Here is a 26,708-nt window from a genome sequence, read left to right as displayed (position 1 = left end):
GTTCCAGGAACGGCATGCCCCCACATGCCCAACGCAGTAGTGGTCAGCGCTCCAGATGCTCCGGTTTCCTTCCCGCTACAACGAGCCACGTAAGCCGTGCTCTCGTCCTGCTGCCAACCTCGCCAGCCGTGCCCCGTCAACACCTGATCTGTGAAACAGAACCAGGCAAGAAGCTATTCCTTGAAGGATAGCCAGGATGGTGATTTACTCTTTGCACATATCACCTTAGGTTACAAAGAGCTTCTTCGGGCCGAGATGAAGAGGAGAGGCTCTTCCTATTTTGTGGTTGCACTTGTGCGGACTCATTCACGGTGTAATCCGGTATTCTGTTTTCAGCGGTGTTGCGTTGGGCTGGCTGGTCCTCATTCGCCATGAAACCGACTCTTCTACCAACAAACTCGCTTCCGCAGCATGCCAAGGTGTCCTCAGGATAAGTGGCAATGTCTATAAAGTGCTTGGAGTTCTCCGAAGAAAAAGCACCGAAGAATAGAGCATTAGCACACTATTATTCTCATAAAGAGTGGGTGGAATTGCAAAGAGGAATCGTGTCAAAGATGTAAGGAAACTTAAAAGTCTGAGACTTTAAAAGGCTGGGATTATTAAAACACCCAGTTGTTTGACAGGAGAAAATTGAACTGTTCTCCTGTCTCAAAAACTATGATGCCACTTTCTCATCACTTGCTGTACCCCACAATCTCTTCCTCCTGCACCAAGCTTTCGCCTAAGTCGAGAAAGCTCCATGTACGAAACCTTATTGCGCAGACATACCATGCAATGACAGTCTGGTTTCGGCAGAAGAAAAACTATGCTATGTCCATGGCAGCCCCCACAGTCATGGGTATGTGCAGGACCCTAAATGCGACAGCCGTGTGCCCAGGCAATTTTTAACTTCTGTTCATGGATATGGAGTGAGGTTTGGGGTCCATGCGAGCAGAGAGGTGGAGCTGAGCTCTCAGATTAAAGCCAGGGCTCTCCAAGGGCTACATCCACATGGAAGAAGGAAACTAGAAGGATCGATCTACTGGAGGAGAGAACCCAAGGGCCATATCCCTCCCTGGTCTCTTGGTGAAAAGAAAGCTGAGAAATAAACACCTGATGTACGTACCCAGCATTTGTCATCTAAAATTATACTGTGTGTGGTGTGGGAGCCCACCTGCTGGGGAAGAAGTCTAAGGAGGGGTCTCGGGGAGGTGATCCTCCTGGGACCCCTTCCAAGAACAAGAGCAAATCCCTCTGGAAGGACATCGCCACCACCCAAGCCACACTCGCTTCCCATAGAAAAAGAGGCCAGGGTGAAAACAACAAAAGGGGAGACTATACACGACAGAGACTCTGTACGCATGAACACTAGCACTCCCCCAAGTTTCAGACATGAGAACAAGAGAAAAGCTCTATGGCTATTTGAAATTCTGAGACAGAAAAGGATTCCGAACTGCAATCAAAAAATAAAACATTATGAAGAAAGGAGGCGGATTTGGAAATGAACCAAATAATAGCTTCTAGAGGTAAGAATCCAGTCACTGAAAATAGAGGAAAAAACAGCATATTGGATGAAGTCTATGGGAGCGAACGTGTGAACCGGGAGGTAGACGTGAGGATTACCTAGAACACGGCTAGATCCATGAGCTAGGGAAGAGGAAAGGAACATGACGGGGTGTGAAACACAGAAGGGGAACATCCAGCATACCCTCAGTCAAAGCGCCAGAAGAAGACAGAGAGAATGCCAGAGATGTTTTCAGAGATGATGGTAGAGAATTCTCAAGATGGCTGAAAGAAAGAATTCTCAGATGAGTAAACCATCAAAGTTCTAAGCAGGTTAGATATCCACACACTTGAATTCTGTAGTGGTCAGCGTTCTCCAGAGAAACCGAGCCAATAGGAAATATATACACATATATGTAGAGAGGTTTATAGTAAGAAATTGGCCCATCTGATTATGGAGGCTGGCGAGTCCCAGATCTGCCAAAATGGCGTCCCAGTTGGAGTGTGAAGGCTGGAAGCGGCCATAGAACCAAGAGGAGAGCTGGGGTTCCAGCTGGAAGGCCGCCCGGCAGGAGAACTCTCTCTCACTGGGAGGGGTCAGCATTTTGTCTAGTCAAGTCTTCAACAGATTGGATGATGGAGCCCACCCACATTATGAAAGGCAATCGGATTTTCTCAGTCTACCAACTTAGTGTTAACTTTGCCCCAAAATACCCTCAGACAGACAGACCTGCAATCATCTTTGAGTATCTGGGGACCCAGTGGCCCAGTCAAATTAGTCCCATAAAATTAACCATCATGGACTCTTTATTAGTGTAACTACAGAACACCAAAGGCGAAAGAACACAATTAAAGTAACGAGAGAAGGAAGATACTTGACCTACAAAGGAATGACACTTGAGCCTCCAGGGTCGTCTTCACAGATCCGAAGGTATTTGCCGTAATATCTTCAAAGTGGTGAGAAAAAATAAGTGTTAATATAGAATTTTTTACTCCGTCTCATTCAAGAGCGAAGGGCAAAAAAAAAAAAAAAAGCGGGGGGGGCGGGCGGGCGCCTGGATGGCTCAATCGGTTGAGCGTCTGACTTCGGCTCAGGTCATGATCTCGCAGTCTGTGAGTTCGAGCCCTGCTTCGGATTCTGTGTCTCCCTCTCTCTCTGCCCCTCCCCCCCTCAAGCTCTGTCTGTCTCTGTCTCAAAAATAAGTAAAAACATTTAAAAAAAATTTTTTTAAAGATTATCACAGGAGGACCAGGACTAAGAGGACAAGTGATTTGTCAGTAGGGAGTAAAGCTGACTATAAGCATATCCAATTGCTGGCAGTTTTACTCCATGGATGATGCATTAAAAAAAAAAAGAAAAGATGTCAACTTACAACATTCCAAAGTCTGCACAGCAATATTACGTACGATGTAAGAATACATACATACACAGTAAAAGTTTCTATGGCTTTTAAAATCATAGTAAAAGCATGTGAATAAAAGCCGCAAATTTAGGTTTATGGTTTCTCATGGAGAGGAAGAGAAGGAAATAGGATTGGTTATGGGTACAGAGAAAAATGTATTTATACCCGTAATGATTCACTGTTTGAAAAAATACTGCAGAGCATGGCTTCTAAACTTACAAGGTCCAAAACCATAGACCAAGGGGTTTTCCTTGAGATTTTATTTCAATTTTTCTAATATTTCCCTTGTAACGATGACACATTGAAACCCTAAAATGCAGAATGCCATTAAGTTTTTTTTTAGTGTTTGTTTATTTTTGAGAGAGAGAGACTGAGGTGTGAGGGAGGGGCAGAGAGAGAGGGAGACACAGACTCTGAAGCAGGCTCCAGGCTCCGAGCTGTCAACACACAGCCCAATGGGGGGCTCGAACTCATGAACCACGAGATCGTGACCTGAGCGGAAGTCGGACACTGAGCTGACTAAGCCACACAGGTGCCCCTCAACTTGTTTATGTTTGATAGGTTTCCAGTTGTGAGTTCCCGGCCTAACAGACCCAGAGGGTTTTATTTAAAGGCAGTATTCTGATTTACAATGTCATTAGTCAGTTTTCAAGATACCCTTTTCCTTGCAACCTCTCTGGCACTCATTTCATTTTAAAAATGACTTTTGCTAGTTTAAACAGGATTGAAACGATAGCCTATTGGTGCTTTAATTTAATTTTCCAAAAGATCAATAAAAGTAATCTCTTGACATCAGGCGCTCAGAATTGTGGGCAAGTTTCGATCACAGTTTCTTCATGTAAAGTGTCTTTGGATTTTCTTTACACATTTACACAGTCTTTCAGCATGGATGATGCGCTGTCTCTATCGACCCTGGCCCATCACATTTATCACAAATATTTCTCTGAGTTTTAAAGGTTTTCCATTTTATTTTAGTTGTACTGGTTTCCGTGGCACAAAATTCAGTTCTTTCACCTTTTCCTTTGTAATCCCTTAAATTGCTTCGATTATTAGAACATCGTCATTTCTGAAGAGTTAACTAAGATCCTTTCAACACCAGTAACAATGATACCTTTACTACTGTCCTGATCTAAAAAGAGATAAACTTCTGACTCGCATATGATTAGAAAAGTTGGTTTGCTCCCTGGAACCCACTACTCCACATACTATAAATACGTTTAATTCATCATATCAAATGTAGTCGCATAATGGCAGAACTCAAGTCTGGTTGACTGACTACACGCAACACGTATCTTAGCTTTCTCTAGAACCGCATCCATGAAGACTTCCACAACTTTGAGCAAACTGCCTACTGCGGGCAGCCCTTTTCCAGTCTCTTCTGGCACAGTCTAGCATAAGATCGGGGAACTGGCCGTCACGTAAGGCTACCTGAGTGACTGTTGCATGAATGCCTCCTGGCTCCAAGTGGGTAGGAAGGCGGTGTTAGGGCCGACCCCGGGGCTCAAATATTTTACAATTTACTGAGGGGGCCTGGAGACGTGGAAAGTCAGGGAAGAAGGTCATAAGCGTCAGATCCAAACGTGATCCCAACGCTGAGTGTCTAGTTCAGAAGGGCCAGTTCAGAAGGACTCATAAGGTGACCCACCTCAGATCTGTTCTCCAAAGACTATTTCTTAAATATGATTTAAAAAAAAAAAAACACCCAGTAAGACAGGCCAGGATAAATTAATACAAGAAGAAACTGGGACCTTAGGAGGCAAATTGGAGAGCATTAAATTAAAGCCAAGGCCCACAACCTCAGATTATTTGCTTTACTTTCTAGAAAGTGGCTGGAGACTTCCTGACAAATGAGGTCACATGGGAAAATACTCTAAACTCACAGTGTGCACATGATTAAAAATGACCACTCGCTAGAAGAGATCAGATGGGCCTGGACTCTTGCGTCCAAAACCCGAACTTCCCCTCAATAATTTCCCAACACACCCAGGATAATAAGCATCCGCTCACAGCAAGGCAGGCAAATGACTCAAGAGTGCAACCCCTAGACGGGATTTTACAAGGAACAAAGTTAAGTGAAGGCCAGAAAGCCAGAGTTCTGGTCATTTAGCCTGACTGCAGGACACTATTCAGAGTAGTTCCAGTGTTGAGAATAACTGGGTAAGAGCCAAGGCGTGATCAGGGGGCGGGGAGGGCAGGGATGGGTGAGACAGGTCAAGGGGATGGAGAGGCACAAAATTCTAGTCATAAAATAAACAAGTCATTCATTTTATAAAACAAAATAAAATAAAAATTTTATTTTTTATAAAATAAAAAAGTACAGTGTAGGGGATATAGTCAGTAATGTTGTAATGATGTATGGTGACGGATGGTGACTCCACTTGGGAGCTGAGCACAGGTAGAGAACGGTCGAATCACTGTGTCGCACACTGAAACTAATATGACATTGTATGGCCGCTACGCTTCCATGAAATAGAAAGTTTTAAAGTTTTCTAAGTTTTTAAAAAATATAAGCAGTAAATAAAATGTACTGAGTGCTTTCTTGCATGCATTAAGATAATCACAGGGCTTGGGGTGCCTGGGGGGTTCAGTCGGTTAAGCGTCCGACTTCAGCTCAGGTCACGATCTCACAGTTCGTGGGTTCAAGCCCCGTGTCGGGCTCTGTGCTGACAGCTCGGAGCCTGGAGCCCATTTTGGATTCTGTGTCCCCCTCTCTCTCTGCCTCTCCCCCACTTGTGCTCTCTCTCTCTCTCTCAAAAATAAATACAATGTAAAAAAAAAAAGATAATCACAGGGCTTTTATCAAATCCACTAGGTACGATTTCTCACCAAGCAAACTGGCAAAAACCTAAAATGTGCACGAGCTAGAGAGAACGTGGATCCATTTCTAATAGGTTGATGTGGTTGATTACGCCAACAACTAATGTTAAAATGTCCATGCAACTCGGTCATAATTTTTAAAAAAGTTCAGTCAGATTCAGTCTGCTCATTTGTTTAGAATTACTGCTTCTATATTCATAAGAGGGACTGGCTTACAGTTTACTTTTTCCCCTACGTCCCTGTCTGGCATTTCATATGATATCAGAAATGTCACATCGACGTCCACCAGCATTATCAATATGCAACGCAGTACTCTCCAGTACTGGAGAAAGAAATCATGTGAACTGTTGGAAAGGAACACATAAAGTTGTCATATCTACAGATGACATTGCTAACTGCGCAGAACCCAGGGAAACTTGAGGACAGATTGTTACAACGCATTCAAATTTGTTGGATAAAAGACCAGGTGCCTCCCTACAGCTAGTAAGAACGGTTTAGAAAATGCCGTTTAAATAATATGCTGTTTCGACAGCATCCAACAGTACAGGCCCACTCGTGCTAAATCTGATAAAAGGAGCTAGTTCTTTTGAAGGAAGAGATTATCATCATGTCACTGAAGAACATTTTTAAAAGACCTAAAGAGAAGGAACAGTACCACAGTCCTAAGACGAGAAGGATCGTTATTCTAAAGCTGTCAGTTCTTCCAAGTCTATCTTTCAGGTTCTACCCAATTCCAACGCGATTCTCCACAGGGTCTCTCTGATAAGATGACTCTAAGATTACTGTGGAAGGACTAGTTAAGGGGCACCTGCCATGCCAGATGTCAAGACACTTCAGTCTATGATGTACAAGACAAGGTGTACTTGGGCAGAGATGGCCGACCGGTGGAACAGAAGATAGAACCTAGAAACAGACTCAGATATATGTCCATGGAAATTAAAAATACGACAGGCGTACAATACGTTTTGAAATAAAGTGCTTGCACGATTGGTTTTCATGTCGAGCAAGATAGTAAAATTGGCTCCCTACTACGTATTATATATAGAAAGCAATTCAGGTGGGGGGGAAAAAAACCCTACTATAAAACAAAAACTTGAACACACTCAGAGGAAAATTTGGAAGAGGGTCATTAGGCTGTAGGAGCACAAATCATATAAATAATGGTTGGCAAAAATGAGAACTTTCAAATCAAAAACTGCTGTTCATCAAAAGGAACGATAAATAGTGAGAATAAAACGACACAAACAGCAGGAAGGCGCTTCTGAATATAAACACAAACAGAAGAGCACAAGTGTCTGGACTATTAAAGAACAACAAATCAATTAGGAAGGACATCAAAAACCCACTGGAAAATAAGCAAAGAAACGAAAATAAGCAAATACTCAATAAACATGAAAATATGCTTAAATCCGCTAGTCACAAAACATCATAATCAAGACCACTAGGTACGATTTCTCACCAAGCAAACTGGCAAAAACCGAAAACATGCACGTGCTAGAGAGAGCGTGGATCCATTTCTAATAGGTTGATGTGGTTGATTACGCCAACAACTAATGTTAAAATGCCCATGCAACTTGGTCATAATTTGCACACACTATGGATCCTTTTCTCATTGGTGTAATGACTTTGGGAGGCAGTGTGACATCAGCAGGTAAAAAGCGAAGAAATATCTATTCATGACCGAATAATTACACTTCTTTTTTTTTTTTTAAATATAATTTATTGTCAAGTTAGCTAACATACGGTGTTGACAGTGTGCTCTTGGTTTCGGGGACAGATTCCCGTGATTCATCGCTTCCATGCAACGCCCAGTGCTCATCCCAACAGTGCCCTCCTCAGTGCCCATCACCCAAGTTCCCCTCCCCCCATTAACCCTCAGTTTGCTCTCTGTATTTAAGAGTCTCTTACAGGTTTGCCTCCCTCTCTAGATAACCTATCTTTCAACCCATCTCATACATATGCACAAGGAGCTATGTACCCAAAATAGAAGCATTTTATAATAAAAAAAAAAATCAAAGCAAGAAGCAAATGTTCCTCACCAGAAAAACAAATAAATCGAAGCATATCTGTGTAACAGAATCTCACATAACTTTAGAAAAATAAATGCACTTGAGCTGTATACACACGAGCATCCGAAAAGAGCAAGGCACAGAGGATCACACAAAATTTCTTCTGTATGGTTTATAAATCTGCAACGCTTTACCAAATGTTGTTTAGACACATGCACACATGTTGCCAACAAATCAAGGCATACCAGAGAATGGCCAACACCAAATTTAGGACAGTGCTTATCTGTGCTGCGGAAGGACAGCCATGAGACTGGGGAGGAGACCATGTGGGGGGAGGGCGGCAGGCAGAAGGATGCCTGTGCAACTCTTTTTTTACACGTTAAGTTGGGTGGAGTTGCACGGTTGTTCGCTATACCGTTTTTTATATCTCTCTGCATGCCCGAGATAATTGGCGATACATCCACGGTGATGACATTTGTGTGTGCGCACAGGTATGGGTGTGGACGCGGGTGTGTGGGGCCCCGCCCAACAAATTCTGTAAGCAGAGGCCAGGAATCTGCGGTTTTGAAAAGCATCTCAGGAGCGAGAGCAAGGGGCAGCTTGAAAATAACAAGCACAGCACGTGTCCTTGAAGACTTTTTGGCCCGATAAACAAATATTAATAATGGCCGGGGAGATAAAAATGGCGCAACAAAGACACCAGAAACAACAGAGACAGTGATATGTATGTGGGTCAAGGCGGGGGACAGTGTTAGACTCATGTGGGGTAAAGTAATTAACTCATTCATTCGAGATTCCGTGAACGACCATTTTCGTCCCGGGCATCACACAGCGTTGCGGGAATAGTGCCTGGAACCGGCTGGGCAAAAAAAAGCATATACGGTTTCTATGCTTCTGTGAACAAAGATTCAAGTGAGTAAGACACAGGGGAACTTGTTCCCTGAAGCAAGACCACCAGAGAGGGCTTTTCCTAGCGGAATGCTTTTCCTAGCATTTCTTCGTTCCTTCAACAAACAGTCATTAAGCAAAGGGTGTGGTCAGGAGCGTTGGTGCTGGAAGACGAAGGCCCACGGACCCCGGTGTTTCTGTCCATGGTCCAGGAGGAGCGGGTCAAGGCCGACACGGGGCCGACACGGAACAGCTGCTGGGGGCAGGCAGGGACCAGGCTGACTCGGAGATCAGCCAAGTTCACCCTCCACTTGATGTAAGAACACTTAGGTATCCGCCAAGGTATCCACGCACTTGATGGCCATCTTTCAAAACAAAGACATATACAGAAGGAACTAGCAAGTTGCAGAAGGTTGTAAGTCTCTGAGTTACGTGTAACCCTGTGAACTCTCTGAAAACCCGATCTGATTCTAGGATGTTTTACTAAATTGCTGAAAGAATTTTACTTGTGAAAGTGCTCCCGAAAAAATTTAGTGTTTAAAAAAAAATAAACATTAAGTGTAAAAAAAGTTTGGTTTTTTTAAATTTTTTTTTAACATTTATTTATTTTTGAGACAGAGAGAGACAGAGCATGAACGGGGGAGGGGCAGAGAGAGAGGGAGACACAGAATCGGAAGCAGGCTCCAGGCTCTGAGCCATCAGCCCAGAGCCCGACGTGGGGCTCGAACTCACGGACCGCAAGATCGTGACCTGAGTTGAAGTTGGACGCTTAACCGACTGAGCCACCCAGGCACCCCAAAAAAGTCTTTTTTAAAACCTCATCGCAAAGCTTGCCTTCAAACATTTTCTATGCCCTCTTCCTGATCAGAATAGGCTGTATCTTAGAATTATATAAACTTAGAAAACTCACAAAATTAAAGGAGATCACCACAAATGTACAACCTAGAGAAAGTGGTTCATTCTTCAGCGTATTTCCTCAGCATACTTTGCTTTAAAATAAATCTTACAAATTAAAAAAAATTGTTTTCTCTAACCAACTAAATTACATTTTAAAATAAAAATATTTAAAAATTAATATCATCTTTATTCATTTTTTAATTTTTTTAATGTTTATTTTTGAAAGAGAGAGAGACAGAGTGTGCGCAGGGGAGGGGCAGAGAGAGGGGGAGACACAGAATCCGAAGCAGGTGCGGGCTCCGAGCAGTCAGCACAGAGCCCGACGCGGGGCTTGAACCCGTGAACAGGGAGATCGTGACCTGAGCCGAAGTCGGACGCTTAACCAACCGAGCCACCCAGGCGCCCTCAAAATCGTATCATTTTTAAATTATAAAAGAAACATAGGCTTTCAGTTGAGGATGTCAGGCTAAGCACATATATTTGTCTCTACTCCCTCACGAGACTCCATTAAATGTGCCAACAGGGCACCCTATGCGTCAGACAGTGTCCAAAATATCATGTTCACGTTCACTCAATCTTTACGTCAACACTGTGAAGTAAGCGCGATGTTACGTCTATTTTACAGAAGAGGAAACCGAGGTAAGATTACATTGCGAGTTAGTGGCGGAGACGATCTTTGAACTCAGGCAATCCAGCTCAAGTCTACACGCAACGTGGTAAAAAGTAAAGTAATTATTTTTTAACGTTTGGGGTAAATGAATCCACAACATCAAAAAGAACGGAAGGGACAATCAGGAGAGGAGAGAGTTTGACAGATTTCCCGACGGCAGGAGATGAGCCTGTTGGTCAATAAAACCCAAGAGGACGTGGCCGGTGGGCCCGAGCAGGGGTCCTGCATGAGACAGCCCTGTGCCCCGGGCTGTGAGCCCACAGGTAGGACCAGGAAGGCGGGACAGGGCTCACCGCAGGTGACAGACCGGTCCCTTCATCCCCACTCTGTTCTCCGCACCCCAGAAAATAAAACAGGGCTCGCGCGGCTCGGCATTGATCACATTGCCTGGGCATCCCAGCACTCTGGATAACCTCTCTCACGCTGGCCCGTCCAGCTCCTTGCTCGCTCACCGTCTGGGTGGGCCTCCGCGGGACAGCCCTGCCCCCTTCCACCCACCTTCCACAGAAGCTGCCACGGAGCCGTCCTGCTCACAGCAGAGACCGGCACGGAGACAGACCCACTAAGCTACGAGTAGAGAAGCAACGCCAGAGAAGGTGCCCCGGTCCGTCTTTCTTCAATATGAACGTTTTGTCTCCAAAAAGGCCCATTAGCATTTAGTTGTCAATTCAGTATTTATGCTGGTTGAGTATTTGGAACACAGAAGCATCGAGATGGATCTTACCCCGCAAATGGATACACAAACCACTAGAAAATACTAAGTGCTAAGCTACCTAAGGCTCTGGGAGAATGGGAGAGGTGTGGTTTGGGCTCTGTACTTGCATTTTGTTGCGTGGTTTCTTTTTTTCTTTTTTTTTTTTAAGTCTATTAATTTATTTTGAAAGAGAGAGAGAGGGCGCACGCACGCGCACAAGTGGGAGAGGGGCAGAGAGAAGAGAGAGAATCCCAAGCAGGCTCTGAGCCATCAGTGCAGAGCCCGATGCGGGGCTCGAACTCACAAACTGTGAGATCATGACCTGAACTGAGATCAAGAGTCGGACACTTAACCGACTGAGCCGCCCACGTGCCTCTTGCTGTGCGGTTTCTAACAGCCTCATGTGAGTGCGTGCGAGTTCTCTCCTTGCACGGGATCCGGAAGGTTTGCACTCCTTTCCCCTTTCAAGTATTTTCCTTCCCCTAAACTTCAGAGTCACCGATTCCGCTAACAGTGAAATAACACTGCTATCTCAATGTCAAAAACATGATATAAATATTTCTGTTTTCTTGTCTGTGCCAAAAGGTTTTCTATGTGGGCTGTTGTCTGGAGATGGGCAGAACTCACAGCAGAAAATAGGTGTCGAGAAATGGCGCAGAACCCAGTAGGGGTTCAAGAAGCCTAGTGCTGAAATCTGAGCACCCACGTCAGGGGTGTGTGTGTGTGTGTGTGTGTGTGTGTGTGTGTGTGTCTGTGCGATCTGACACACCAGTGAAGAGGCACTCTGATTCGGAAATAGAATTACACCATCCCGAGGGACCAGCTGGAGAAGCAGTAGAATGTGGTTCGATGCACGGACTTAGGCGTGGTCTTCTGATGTCTGCCATTGTGACTGTGCAATTCAGGCAAGTTACTTAGCCCCTCTCTGCCTCAGTTTCCTCATATGTGAAATGAGGATAAGAGAATAAATCTTGTAAAGCTGCTGTGAGTAAATGAGGTAATGCATACTAGAGTTAATTCACATGAGAATTGAATTGGGTCCGGGCAAAGTCCTCAATAAACACATGCCGTCAACATCACCACCACCACCACCACCACCAGCATCACCATAACCACCATCACCATCATCGTCACCATCATCACCATCACTACCCTTACCCTCATCCGTGGACTATTTCTTCAAGTGAACTTATTGAGAAACGATAAGTACAAAGTGAACAACCAAAAGCTCCTAAAACATTGGTCAGACTCCAAATGTTTCCTGTTGGATGCACCGTTTTATGCATATCCCTCCCCTCCCGGTATACTTACAAACTAATTCTGGCTACCACCCAAATCTAGCTTTCTAAAACATTTATTGGTGTATGAAAAACACTTCCTTTTTTACATCCCTGCCTTTGAGTATCGACCATTTCTGCTATTAAATGGGCAAAGAGAAATATCACTACTGATTCTCAAATGTCTTACATTTCCAACTCAAACATTGGCTCATTCTTTCCTTAGCACTGATTAGCCACTTCCGGAAGTTACCTGGCCGAACCCGTGACTGGTGTTTAGGTGGAGAATCTCAGAAGGGGAGCGACTGTCCTCACTGACCCACTTAGGGCTCCCCGAGTGCGATCTGAGCGGGGAGCCCGTGGGGCTGAGGGAACGGAAATGCTGGGGGCAGGGCAGGGGAGGGGGCACGGCCTGGGGACAGAGGAGGAAGGTGGGCGATAAGCCCTGTTCTAGTGGACGCAGACCTGCCGACCAAGGAGGCGGAGGACGACAGCCTCAGCTCACGCAGAAAGCACTGAGCGCGTGCGAACAACCTGCACTCCAGGGGACAAATAGAAGGGACCCAAAACAAAGTGGTCAAACATGGCAAGTGCAAAGTGAAAGTGGTTTCTTCCCAGGGACTTCCTGGACTCTTAGCAGCACAGAGGAGGCAGAAGGAGGCTGGTGGCAGGAGGGGGCCACTTGGGGCTGGGGGTGCCTGGGGGCTGGGGGTGGCCTCCCGGGGCAGGGGAGGGGCAGGGCTCCCCGGCCTGGGGCTGGGGCTGGCTGGCTGGGCTCACTCTCCCCACGCAGGGAGCAGGTAGTCAGGTCACCCCAAGCTCTGCTGTGACCCTAGATGTTCACAAGGGGACGGACAGAGCAGAATAGACACCGCACATCCGGCTTCCACCCCACTGAGGCCCTTGGCCCGGCTGGAGGATGGTGACCCTTTGTCTTTTCCTTCCGTTGGTTCCATTTCAGACACAATGTTATCTCACATCCGTCTCCCCAGACACAGCCCGCTGAGATGCACAGGGCGTGGTGTCCCCCGGACCCCAGGCACGGGGCACCGACTCCCCAGTTCTAGAAGCTTCTTCGAGGGTTCCGGGACGCACCCTTTTTCAGCAGCCACAGCATTCAGCACCCCGTGTGTGCCTCTGTGGAGCCGCGGGGGCCTGGAGGGGCAGGGGGGCCGGCACAGCGGGACAGAGGGCCGAGGGCCCAGGGCAGGTGCAGCCGGTTTTCAGGGCAAGTGTCAGAGAAGTTGGGGTGGCGGCTGCCTGGGGTACCCGGGAGAGTTCCCAGCGGCCAGAGGCCACGACGCGCCCCCTGCCTGCCCCACCTGTCCGTGCAAACTTCAGGCCCAGGCACATTCCTTTAGGTGCCCTGAGCCTCTCCAACACGCTGCCGTCGCTGCCTTCGGGGGAGCTGCCCCCAGGCGAGGCCAGCCTGGGGGAACCTGCAGAGGGTACCCCCCCTCCCCCGCAGCACACCCCAGGAGGCCGGCTGCCCCCCCCCAGGCTCGGAGCCAGCGCCCCTGCTCAGCTAGGCCTGGACTCCTGACCCAGAGAAACCCGGGGGGGGGGGGGTGGGAGGAGTGGGGGTAACAAGGGTGTGCTGCTTTAAACCACTGGGATCCGGGGGCACTCGTTGCGAAAGATGACCAGTATAATTTGTTCTGTTACTTACGCCCAAAACAGTGTTAATAAACCAGCAGAACAGGAGTATTTAAAACCCGCACATTCCTTTAGACACCAAAGGGCCCCGAGCGGAAGGAAACATCGTCCAATGTCAGTATCTGTAAGGAAGAAGCCTTTTAGCAGATGCTACTGAAAATCTGAGCTAAGCTTACCTAGAGACCTGTGTCCTCAGACGCTCTTCTTTCATTCTTATGGGAACATCGGTTCCAAATTTATATCACATTCGGAGACACTGTGCTCATTTATTTGCTATGGACACACATTAAAAGATGTATCCAACTGTAACCGTAAACTATTTTTACTGAAAAGGAAAATAGCATTTGAGAGAAATTTTAGGAACATTTGAGTCGATGATCAATGAAATGCTTTTTGAACAATATGTGAAACTGAATTACCTGAATCCTAAGGAACCGAAACAAATTAAATCCTTCGAAATTTAGCCAGTAAGTCGATGCCATCTTGGATCGACTCAGTAGCAAATGAACTCATGTACTTTAAACATCAACCCACAGGGCGTTTGTAGGTTTGATCCAGGGAACGCGCTTCCCCACGGCCGAGGGCCACACTCTTGGTCGGAGGCCACCTGAGGGCAGGCTTATCAGACAAATTCTAAGGCAGGACTTTTATTTCACATTGTGGAAGGCTCACGTAAACAGCTTTCCTTGACCTGAGCCAAGGGTAGAATTTTGGTTTTGTTTTCAATAAAAATATTTTAAAAACTCTCAGGTTTCATTTCTTATAGAACAGACATATGTTATTTTAGTGTTTAGGGTTTTTTTTCCACCACAGATGCTAACTTGTTTAAATTTTGACTAAATCCATTACAACTGTGTATTGTACGCATATTAAAATTTTGTATATCTTCCTTGAAGTGACCAAATCTCATGAATCCATGGTGCTCCTTGGAATCGACAATGCTGCTCCACTGAAATATACAGAAATGCTAATGGTCACACACATCCCCCGTCCCCACCCCCCCACCCCCCCCCCCGGATTGGGATAAGCACAGTGACAATCAACCAGAAATTAAAAAAGCATACACCATAATTCTTATACAATAACTTACTTGATTTTCTTATATCCGTAAACTCCCAAATGTCAAACTAGCAAGGTACGTAATTCAAATAGGCAGTCCCTTTGTCAAATGTTTCACATAAGTTTTTTATCATTAGGCCTCCCTCTTTTTCTAACAACTATGAAAGTTCCAGAATTGTCCATAGTGCATATGGCATAGGGGCTGATGCAGTGTTTCCGTGAGAGACAGCGAGCTTGAGAATCACTTCTTATGTGGTTCCGGAACATGTATGACCGCCCACAGCTGGCTGGTTCAGTCACCAGCCACCCGCCGAAATTCACCTTCCTTGGACTATGTACTAACTTGTCTCCCTGCAGGATACTGGGCTTCTGAAGGTGCTGGTGACCACTCATGTTTGTAACCCAGCGTCTGGCACACAGTTGGTGCTTAATAAGGGACTGTAGAACGGAGCCTCCAATGTTTTTGAAACACAGATTGAAAATATCCTCCCAGAAAACAAACCAGAACAGAACATTTTCCTGGTATAAAGAGAAGATCAGGGCGCCTGGGTGGCTCAGTCGGGTAAGGTCCAACTTTGACTCAGGTCATGATCTCACGGTTTGTGGGTTCCAGCCCCACGTCAGGCTCTGTGCTCACAGCTCGGAGCCCGGAGCCTGCTTCGGATTCTGTGTCTCCCTCTCTCTCTGTCCCTCCCCTGTTGTGCTCTGGTTCCACTCTCAGAAATAAAAACATTAAAAAAAAAAAAAAGAGAGAAGACCTAATATTCCTGAAACGAATACCGATAATAAATCAGTATGCTGTTGGAGACAAACGTCGCTCTAGAAGTGGTTTTAGAAAAAAGTACGTTTAAATTTTAATACAACCGTTCTTATAGATATGGGCCGCCAAAACATACCTAAGAGGGTGGCCAAGCACATGGGTTGTGGAAGCAGACAGCTTCACTCCTCTCCACTCACCCCGTGAGCTCTGGCAAGTCATGTAGTCTCTTTTTAATTGTTTTAGATTAAAAAGCATTTTTTAAAGTTTGCTTATTTATTTTGAGAGAGACAGAGAGAGTGGGAGTGGGGGAGGGGCAGAGACAGAGGGAGAGAGAAAATCCAAAGCAGGCTCCATGCTGCCAGCGCAGAGCCTGATGCGGGGCTTGAACTCAAGAAACTGCAAGATTGTGACCCGAGCTGAAACCAGGAGTTGGACGCTTAACCAACAGAGCCACCCAGGCGCCGCATTTTTTGTTTTTGGTTTTTTTTTTTTTTTTTTTTTGACAGGAGAGAGAAAGAGAGGCAGAGGGAGAGAGGGAGACAAAGGATCCCAAGCAGGCTCTGTATAGGCAGCAGAGAGCCCACTGTGGGGCTCGAGCTCATGACCTGAGCCCAAGTTGGACACTCAACTGAGCCACCCGGGCGCCCCCAGCCTCTTAAGCCCCAGTTTCCTTATCTGTGGAGTTACAGTAATAATGGTACCTCCTTCATCATCTTGTTGCAAGAGTCAAGTAAATAAAATATATAAAGCACTTAGGTGATCACCCTTTTGGGCTCAAGAATACAGGTTATTTTGCTCCCGAACCTGAACATGCATCATAAATCAAATCATTTAATGAAGCCAGAATTCGGATTTCTGGGGCACCAAGAATAAGCTTCTCTCAGATGGCCTTTATCTTGAATTTTTTTTTTTTTACTGCAATTATAAAAAGTAAATTGTTTCAATAACAAAAGTTTATTTTTAAAATTGAACAGAAGCTCCAAGAAGTAGAGTTTTCTCTACACAGACATGCTTAGTGAATGCACAATATTTGAAGCTCCAGGAAGACTAATAAAACCACTGGGAAGTTGGGGACAAGGATAATTGACAATAAAAATTCACAGCTGTCTTTGAAGAGTTGTGTTTTTGGAGCCATTATTAATAAGAATCAGCTTCAGGAGTGGGAAAAAAAAGAGGTTTTAAAAGTGATGCGAATTAATATTCCAAGCTGCATTATGGCAGGAAAGCAATGACTTATCGATATCTTTGACGCCTAGGAAGAATGGACATCTGATATGCAATGTTGCTGATTTTATTTTATGCTTCAGCCAGTGAGGCATGACGGAGCTGGGCTATGTACTATAATAAAACAATATGTATTAATGGTCACTTAACAACAACCACAGATCCTCCTTATTTTGCACAAATCACTTTTTAATATGAAATCACCACACTGTTCACTTTAAATGTTGTACAATTTTATTCATCAATTATGCCTCAATGAAGCTGAAATAAAAAGAATAAAGATCCCCATGCCCTACCCGCCCCCCCCCAAAATCTCATTGAAAATACTTGTGTGATTTTTGTTGGTTTCAATGTGAACCCACAAGCTAGGAGTGGTGGCAGAAAAGGACCACATCCACGTCTTAGACATGTTCTTCCTCTACTTTAGGTATGAAAGAACGTAAGAAAAAAGACACAGTTCCCTCCACTCTCCACGCGGGATGTGATAGGACAGAGCAGAAATGAGTTCCCATAACTATTTTTCTTTTTCTAGAAAGCTTCTCTTAGGATGTACTCATGTCCTCTGTTCACAGGAAACCAGATGAAACTGACATGCAGCGCATCCCCCCGCCCCCCGCCCCGCCCCCCACGGGGACCGTGCTCAGAAGGTCCAGGTCCTGAGTGTTTCTGTGCTGGCTCATGAAAAGCCGCACTTTTAATGAAATCGCTTACTAGCAATTATTATTTCATGCTAACAGGGTCCTGACTCTCACCATATTGTGAAATAGTAATTACAAGTTACCACCTTTCAAGTGCTTAATTAAACTTACTCGTAAGACTCACAACATAAACCGTTGGCCTGGGGAAATGAGGGCTCCGAAACGATCACATGACTGGGCATCTCAGGAGCAAGCTCTGTGTGTTTAAACAAGTCTTTCTCCGAAGACTTCTCTCCATAAATGTCATTCTACCATCACTCAAAGACACTGCTATTAGAATCACTCTTTTCCTTAAAACACAGTGCAAAAAGCGGGGTGTCTAGTCTTCATTATCAAACAAGCTTCAAAGCTGTTCTTTACCTAGTAATTTGGAGGAATGGCTGACAAACAGTGATTTAAACTACAGAACGGTAGGGTAAAGGGAATGAATGGAGCTACCCCAGGAGACAGGGAAATGCCACTCATCTGGAAGAGGCAGGACAGCTGGCCACGTAACTCCATGTGGCGCTCGCTGATGGAGACAGAGGACGTGGAGAGCGCCCCCCCCCCCCACCCCCAGGCACTGTGGCCGTGCACATCTGGGATGGACTTTGCACGGTGTTGGGAGTTCCTGTCTGGTGGCAAGTTCCAAGGAGGAACGTGAACTCGGCGTTCTAGAGAAGCCCAGCCCTGGATGGAACCCCCAATGACTCAAATAACGATATGCTAGAAATGTTGGGGAAATAATTTTTAAAAAATCAATATAAAAAAAGACTGGGTAAGTTCTTTGGGGAGGATAAAGATGTCCAGAAGCACTTTTCTCCAGCAGATTTCCTACTTTAAAAATGTTTGCTTAGTTTTTGAGAGGTTATGCATTCACAGTGTTCAAAAAAAATGATAAGAAGTCACATATGAACAGCTCACCTCCCGTCCATTCACCATTACTACCCACTACCCCCGAAGAGCTGAGCACAGTCACTGCTTTCTTTTTTGTCTCCTTCCAGATTTTTATGCAGATCTAAGCAAATACGAATATGTGCTTCCCTCTGTTACAACACAAAGTTGAGCACTGTAGATTTGTCTCGTAATAACACATCTTTGAGATCTTTCCGATTCAATATGTAGACTTCACTCCTTTTGTAACAATGGGAAGGGGCAGGTGGATGGACAGAGCAAACTTTCAGCTCCACCCTGGTGGGCATTTAGGTTGTTTCTAGTCTCTGCTGCTGGGGACAACGTCACAGTGAATTGGCACATGCGGCAGGTGGTTTAAAGCTACTCAGGGGCTCCTGGGTGGCGTGGTCGGTTGTGTCTGACTCTTGATTTCGGCTCAGGTCATGATCTCATGGTTCGTGAGTTCGAGCCCTGAGCAGGGCTCTGCGCTGACAGTGTGGAGCCTCCTTGGGATTCTCTCTCTCTCTCTCTCTCTCTCTCTCTCTCTCCCTCTCTCCCTGCTCCTCCCCAACTCATGGTGTCTCTTTCAAAATAAATAAACTTAAAAAAAAAAAAACAGGTAAAAAATGAAGCTATTCAAAGCATCATACATCTTTGTACTTTTGATGGATGTGGCCAGACCGTTCTTTGCTGGCAATATAGGACTATGCCCATTTTCTTAAAACCTTGTTTTTTTCAAGTTGTACGTGACAAATGGTATCTCAGTGGGGAGGCTGAGCACTGTTCATATGTTTATGGGTCACTCTTATTTCCTTTTCTGTGAATTCAGTGTTCTTGTCTTTTGTGCCCCTCCCTTCTTCTGTTAATATATCAGTCTTTTTCTTGTTGTCTTGTGGGAGTTACCAATTTCTTTTCCATTTTTTCCTTTCTGTTTTACTTTGTTTATGGTGTATTGGACGAGTTCTCTTTTTAAACAAAGTTAAATATATCAATCATACCTTTCATGCCTCTTCTTTTTTTTCATATAATTTAACTTTATTTTTTTATTTTTTAAGATTTACATCCAAATCAGTTAGTAATAGTGAAGCAATGATTTCAGAAGTAAATTCCTTAATGCCCCTTACCCATTTAGCCCATCCCCCCTCCCACAACCCCTCCAGCAACCCTCAGTTTGTTCTCCAGATTTATGAGTTTCTTTTGTTTTGTCCCTCTCCTTGGTTTTATATTATTTTTGTTTCCCTTCCCTTATGTTCATCTGTTTTGCCTCTTAAAGTCCTCCTATGAGTGAAGTCATATGATTTTTGTCTTTCTCTGACTAATTTCACTTAGCATAATACCCTCCAGTTCCATCCACATAGTTGCCAATGGCAAGATTTCATTCCTTTTGATTGCCGAGTAATACTCCATTGTATATATAAACCACATTTTCTTTCTCCACTCATCCATCAGTGGACATTGGGGCTCTTTCCATACTTTGGCTATTGTCGATAGTGCTGCTATAAACATGGGGGTTGCATGTGTCCCTTCGAAACAGCACACCTGTATCCCTTGGATAAATGCCTAGTAGTGCAATTGCTGGGTCATAGGGTAGTTCTAGTTTTAGTTTTTTGACGAACCTCCATACTGTTCTCCAGAGTGGCTGCACCAGCTTGCATTCCCACCAACAATGCAAAAGAGATCCTCTTTCTCCGCATCCTCGCCAACCTCTGTTGTTGCCTGAGTTGTTCATGTTAGCCATTCTGCCAGGTGTCAGGTGGTATCTCATTGTGGTTTTGATTTGTATTTCCCTGATGATGACTGATGTGGAGCATTTTTTCATGTGTCGGTTGGCCATCTGCATGTCTTCCTTGGAGAAGTGTCTATTCATGTCTTTTGCCCATTTCTTCACCAAATTATTTGTTTTTTGGGTGTTGAGTTTGAGAAGTTCTTTGTAGATTTTGGATACTAACCCTTTATCTGATATGTCATTTGCAAATATCTTCTCCCATTCTGTCGGTTGCCTTTTAGTTTTGCTGATTGTTTCCTTCGCTGTGCAGAAGGTTTTTATTTTGATGAGGTCCCAGTAGTTCATTTTTGCTTTTGTTTCCCTTGCCTCTGGAGACATGTCGAGTAAGAAGTTGCTGCGGGCAAGATCAAAGAGGTTTTTGCCTGCTTTCTCCTCGAGGATTTTGATTGCTTCCTGTCTTACATTGAGGTCTTTTATCCACTTTGAGTTTATTTTTGTGTTTGGCGTAAGAAAGTGGTCCAGGTTCATTCTTCTGCATTTTGCTGTCCAGTTTTCCCAGCACCACTTGCTGAAGAGACTGTCTTTATTCCATTGGATATTCTTCCTGCTTTGTCAAAGATTAGTTTCCCATATGTTTGTGGGTCCATTTCTGGGTTCTCTATTCTATTCCATTGATCTGAGTGTCTGTTCTTGTGCCAGTACCATACTGTCTTGATGATTACAGCTTTGTAGTATAGCTTGAGGTCTGGGATTGTGATGCCTCCTGCTTTGGTTTCCTTTTTCAAGATTGCTTTGGCTATTCGGGGTCTTTTCTGGTTCCATACAAATTTTAGGATTATTTGTTCTAGCTCTGTGAAGAATGCTGGTGTTACTTTGACAGGATTGAATATGTAGATTGCTTTGAGTAGTATCGACATCTTACCAATATTTGTTCTTCCTATCCAGGAGCATGGAATCTTTTTCCATTTCTTTGTGTCTTCTTCAATTTCTTTCATAAGCTTTCTATAGTTTTCAGTGTATAGATTTTTCACCTCTTTGGTTAGATTTATTCCTAGGTATTTTATGGTTTTTGGTGCTACTGTAAATGGGATCGATTCCTTGATTTCTCTTTCTGTTGCTTCATTGTTGGTGTATAGGAATGCAACTGATTTCTGTGCATTGATTTTATATCCTGCAACTTTGCTGAATTCATGAATCAGTTCTAGAAGTTTTCTGGTGGAATCTTTTGGGTTTTCCATATAGAGTATCATGTCATCTGTGAAGAGTGAAAGTTTTACTTCCTCCTGGCCGATTTGGATGCCATTTATTTCTTTGTGTCATCTGATTGCAGAGTGCCAAGCCTTCCAATACTAAGTTGAATAACAGTGTCGAGAGTGGACATCCCTGTCTTGTTCCTGACCTTAGGGGGAAAGCTCTCAATTTTTCCCCATTGAGGATGATATTAGCGTTGGCTTGCTCGTATATGGTTTTTATCATCTTGAGGTATGATCCTTCTATCCCTACTTTCTTGAGGGTTTTTATCAAGAAAGGATGCTGTATTTTGTCAAATGCTTTCTCTGCATCTACTGAGAGGATCATATGGTTCTTGTCCTTTCTTTTATTGATGTGATGAATCACATTAATTGTTTTGTGGATATTGAACCAGCCCTACATCCCAGGTAAAAATCCCACTTGGTCGTGGTGAATAATTTTTTTAATGTGTTGTTGGATCCGGTTGGCTAATATCTTGTTGAGGATTTTTGCATCCATGTTCATCAGGGAAATTGGTCTATAGTTCTCCTTTTCAGTGGGGTCTCTGTCTGGTTTTGGAATCATGCCTTCTGAATTTTCAAATACAGTTAGAAAGGCCATTACTTTGCTGCATTTATAAAAGAATTCTTATATTTCTTCTAGAGTTTTGATGATTTTTTTAAATTTAAATCTTTTATTCATTTGGGATTTATCCTGAGGTGCAGCATGAAATATAGATCCATGTACGGGTTTTTTCTAGATGGCAACAATATTTTCTTAAAAAAATTTTTAAAACATATTTATTCTTGAGAGGGAGACAGAGTGTGAGTGGGGGAGGAGCAGAGAGAGGGAGACACAGAATGCGAAGCAGGTTCCAGACTCCAAGCTGTCAGCACGGAGCCTCACGTGGGGCTCGAAACCACGAACCGAGAGAACATGACCTGAGCTGAAGTCGGATACTTAACTGAGTGAGCCAGCCAGGCGCCCCAGCAATATTTTCTGCTACCATTTATTGACCAGTACATTCAGGGGATACAAAATTCTCTCATGTGTTTGGGCCTACTTCTGGACTTTCTATTCTCCTGCACTGAATTAGGTGTATCATATGCCTTTATCGTGGTTTTAATTACTGAGGTTTTATTTCTGTAGGGCAACTTTCAATGTATTTATTTTGCCATGTGAGCTTTAGAATCACCTTATCCTCTTAAAAATAATTTTCAGGGGCGCCTGGGTGGCTCAGTCGGTTAAGCGTCCGACTTCGGCTCAGGTCACGATCTCGCGGTCCGTGAGTTCGAGCCCCGCGTCGGGCTCTGGGCTGATGGCTCAGAGCCTGGAGCCTGTTTCCGATTCTGTGTCTCCCTCTCTCTCTGCCCCTCCCCCGTTCATGCTGTGTCTCTGTCTCAAAAATAAATAAAAACGTTAAAAAAAATTAAAAAAAATAAATAAAAATAATTTTCACATGTTTATTGGAATACTGATTTATAAAACAATTTAAAGGGAATTAGCAAGTTTATAAGGTTGATTTTTCCTCTGAAAAAATGATATGCTTATTTTGATTTCTAATTTTTTTTAATGTTTATTTATTTTTGAGAGAGAGGGCACACAAGCAGGGGAGGAGCAGAGAGAGAGGGAGACACAGAATGGGAAGCAGGTTCCAGGCTCCAAGCTCTCAGCACAGAGCCCAACATGGGGCTCGAAACCATGAACCGAGAAATCATGACCTGAACTGAAGCTGGACGCTCAACCAACTGAGCCACCCAGGCGCCCCTGGTTTCTAATCATTTTCAGGCACATTTGTAGTTCTCCAGAGGAAAAATCCCTAAAAAATGGCAGGAAATTGAACCTTCATGTGTATTCTTTCTTTGACGAGGCTCTTTCAGAAGGTTCGTGCATCGCCAACCTTGTTGCCCAATCTGGTTTACTCAAGGTCTGCACCTCAGTCCCTTATTCTAGTGAGGCATGGCATTTGTTGCCTTGAAGTCTGGTGCGACTTCCCCTTACCATGTCGTGAGGTTTGGAAAACATTCATTTACTTACAGCAAAATGAAAAGATACCAGACAGGCTTAAGTTGCTGTAAGTGCAGATGTCTGAGCAGACGGTGTGATGTGATGCCCACGGTGTGCTGGCCGCTGGCGAGAGAAAGGGGCCCTGGGAACCCCATGCCCGCTTCTCGAGACGGGGACAATCCTGTGATGCCCGCAGCGGTTGTGAGACCTCGTCATTCGGGCAGTTCTGCCCAGGTGAAGGGGGGGAAACTTTTTGGGACATGTCCAAAAATACATTTTAGAAAGAAGATGGGACACAGAACAAAGTGTTTCATGCAGACTTTGGGGTGTTTTTAATAACCTTAGATGGTATTCAAGTGTCCCAGGCTACTTCCTGACAGAGGTGAGCGTCGTGACGCATGACAAATGCAATGCAAGGAATAAAGGTGCGGGGACATCTTGAATCCACGGATTCTCACTTGGCATGAGAGGATGGGGTCCGGCCAAGCAAGGACCTGCCCACTTTTCAGGGCCAAACCATCCCTCCCTGGGGCCGGGCACATGGTGCGTTGCCTTTTTTGCAAGGAGAGAAGCGACGGGCTCTCTAAGACCTCGGTTTGTCTCCTTCCGCTCTGTGACAACGTGGCCCCAAAGGCGCAAACCCACTCCCAAGGTGAAGAAAAGAGTATTAGGGATCAGCATGCCACAACGCATCGCCTTGTCCATGGGTTTCCAAAGACCATTTGCAGCCCGCAGAGTTCTTCACCTATCGGATAGATCATGACATAGTCACGTCTGAAAAGACCTTCCCTGAAGGTGACCTAGTCCAATCTCCTCACTGAAAGTGTGGAAAATTACGCCCAGAGCAGTTTGTGAAGTGCCCAGATCATGTAGGTCCCTGGGCCTCTGTGGTGGCTTTAATTACTTTTCTACTCTCATCTTTTTCATGTTTACTAAACTATACTTGAGGTGGGCTGAAAGGTGAGCTCTAAACCACATCTGGGAAGAAATACTGTTTCTGTTTCGCCTCATATAAAATCATTTTGTGCTCAATTGCACATATTGATAAAAATCAACGTGTCCAACCAATGCTAATTTCAGGGGTTTTTTTTAAATTTTTTTTTTTAATGTTTATTTATTTTTGAGACAGAGAGAGACAGAGCATGAACGGGGGAGGGGCAGAGAGAAAGGGAGACACAGAATCAGAAACAGGCTCCAGGCTCCGAGCCATCAGCCCAGAGCCCGACGCGGGGCTCGAACTCACAGACCGCGAGATCGTGACCTGAGCTGAAGTCGGACGCTTAACCTACTGAGCCACCCAGGCGCCCCTAATTTCAGTTTTTTATTTTTGAACCTAAAGGGATTCTGATTCTAGAATGAATCGTATGCGATCTAACCCCATGACTCTTCTCTAGAAATGTTTTCTTTTTAAGGACCAAAGACACCCCTTAAGTTATTTTACTTCCTTCTCTTTCCATGTACAGTCAATACAGCAAGAGTTGCCCAATCACAAAGCTTTCTCATCTTGGGGTGTGATATATTTTTTACGCCTGATGGCATTAGGCTTATTCTGGGGGACGCAGAGCTTGGGGCTCTTGAAAGGCATCTGTGAGGCACGGAAGTAAGAGCAGCCATGAGACTAAAGGCAGAGGGTGTCCCACACAGCCCCCTCCCCGGCGTCCCCAGGGCCACAGAGGAGCCTCTGTCAGACAGGGAAAACAGACTCCTAGCGTCACAAGGTGGAAGGGTAAGCACACGGTCTGCTCTTTGATTGCGGTAGTTTGTTTCCCCTTGCCCATCCTTAAAGTCTGGCATTTATGGCTTCTCTCCCGGCCGGTGTCCCAGTGTTCCATCCAGGCCGAGCCCAACAGCACATGGCTTTGGCCGTCCAGATGTGCCAGGCGGACGGGCAGCCCAAAGGCCCCGTATTTGCGGGCTGCCTCTCTGTCTCCTCCAGCTCCCTCTTCACCTTTGGTGTCGAGATCGTCTCCAGAAGTCCCCGGGCAGGTTCTGTAGAGGCGCCAGCCTTCTCTGCGGTGGCCAGGATGCTCTGGGTCTCCGTGGTTCTTCATCCCGTGGCCAGACGCGCACCCACAGCTCCCTGGACGCCTTCTCAGCATCTGCGGGGGCTCCAGCTTCACAGTGGCGAGGGATCTCATGGCCGATAAACTTTCTTTTTCAAGGATCACAGAGAAGAAATCCTTGGGGGACTGGACGGGAGGCTGGACACGCCGCCCGGGGAGCCTGACGTCATTTCTGGGGGTTGGGCTTTGCAGGGAAGCAGAGCTGGCGGCTTGTTTCCATCTTCCATGAGCGCTGTGATGAGACTCGGGCATAACCGCAGGTTGATGTTCCCGAAGTTTCTATCAGCACAGGCCCTGCAGCCAGGCGCAGGGGACAGTGCGGCACAGAGGAGCTCCAAGGGGGCGCAGCAGAGGCCCCAGGCCGCAGCAGCACACGCTTCCTATCCCTGGCTGGAGTTTGACTGTGATTTCATTCATTCTTCCTCCACTGTCTCCCAGCCCGGAGCAAATGAGCAGAAGGCCAGCCAGTCCCCCAGCCGGTCCCCGGGCCGCTCCCTGCGGCCGCGGGGAGAACTCCCGGCTCGCACCTCCGCCTGCTGATTCCTCGAAACTCACTTCCAAGCTAGTTGCTCCCAAACGTGGAATTGGCTGCTGCGCCAATGCCAACGTTAAAGAAAAAACATGCGCGAGGATTGCGCTTCCCCCCGGATATTCGTCACCATCCTTCGGCGTCCCATCTGCTACTGACTCTACAAGGTTCGAACTTGTTTCTTTGCTTTGTCGGTGGGCACTTTTCATCCAGTTCTTTACTGTGAAGTTCTAAGGTTCCTAAGTGCTCTCGACTCAAACTTTATTTCCAGGAGGCGTCTTATTACATATAAAGGGGCAATTTACGATGCACCGTATATTTAATAGAATGAGAGTGTTTGGGTATCCCAGCCAGCAGGGTGATGGTAATGACGCTGGTATTATAAGTCTAACTATGTATATAACATATGTACAACTGATGTTGTAATTATCAGTACCGTCATCATAACTGACATTTCATGAGCGCTCGCGGCATGCCCAGTGCTTCTCCAAGCTCAAGCCTGCCGTGGACACGGTCAGGTGATCCGTGGCTTTGCCTTTGTGCCAGACGCGGCCACTGGATTTCCCAAGGGCATTGGTTCGCACCATCACGCTGCTCCCTTTAGAAAAACGTATTCTAATGTTTCTTTCCTTTATTTTGAATGATGAAACCTAACTTAGAAGCAAACAGTTCCATATGAATTAACTCTTCTCTGTGGCCACCTTCTGGATTAGAAACACGCATGGCTTTTGTCTTCTCAGGACTCA

General features: G+C 45.3%; 1 protein-coding gene and 1 pseudogene across 3 annotated transcripts in view; both read right to left on the bottom strand.

Moving 5' to 3' along the window:
- PDE10A (phosphodiesterase 10A) overlaps positions 1–26,708 on the bottom strand; it is a 608,599-nt gene that overhangs the window by 365,277 nt on the left and 216,614 nt on the right. The window lies entirely within an intron of this gene.
- Positions 22,829–26,708, bottom strand: part of LOC113598449 (uncharacterized) — a 93,388-nt pseudogene continuing 89,508 nt past the window's right edge.

This window comes from Acinonyx jubatus, chromosome B2, assembly GCF_027475565.1.
Source record: "Acinonyx jubatus isolate Ajub_Pintada_27869175 chromosome B2, VMU_Ajub_asm_v1.0, whole genome shotgun sequence".
NCBI lineage: Eukaryota > Metazoa > Chordata > Mammalia > Carnivora > Felidae > Acinonyx > Acinonyx jubatus.
The sequence above is the reverse complement of the archived record's forward strand: the minus strand, read 5'-3'. Positions and strand labels throughout refer to the sequence as shown.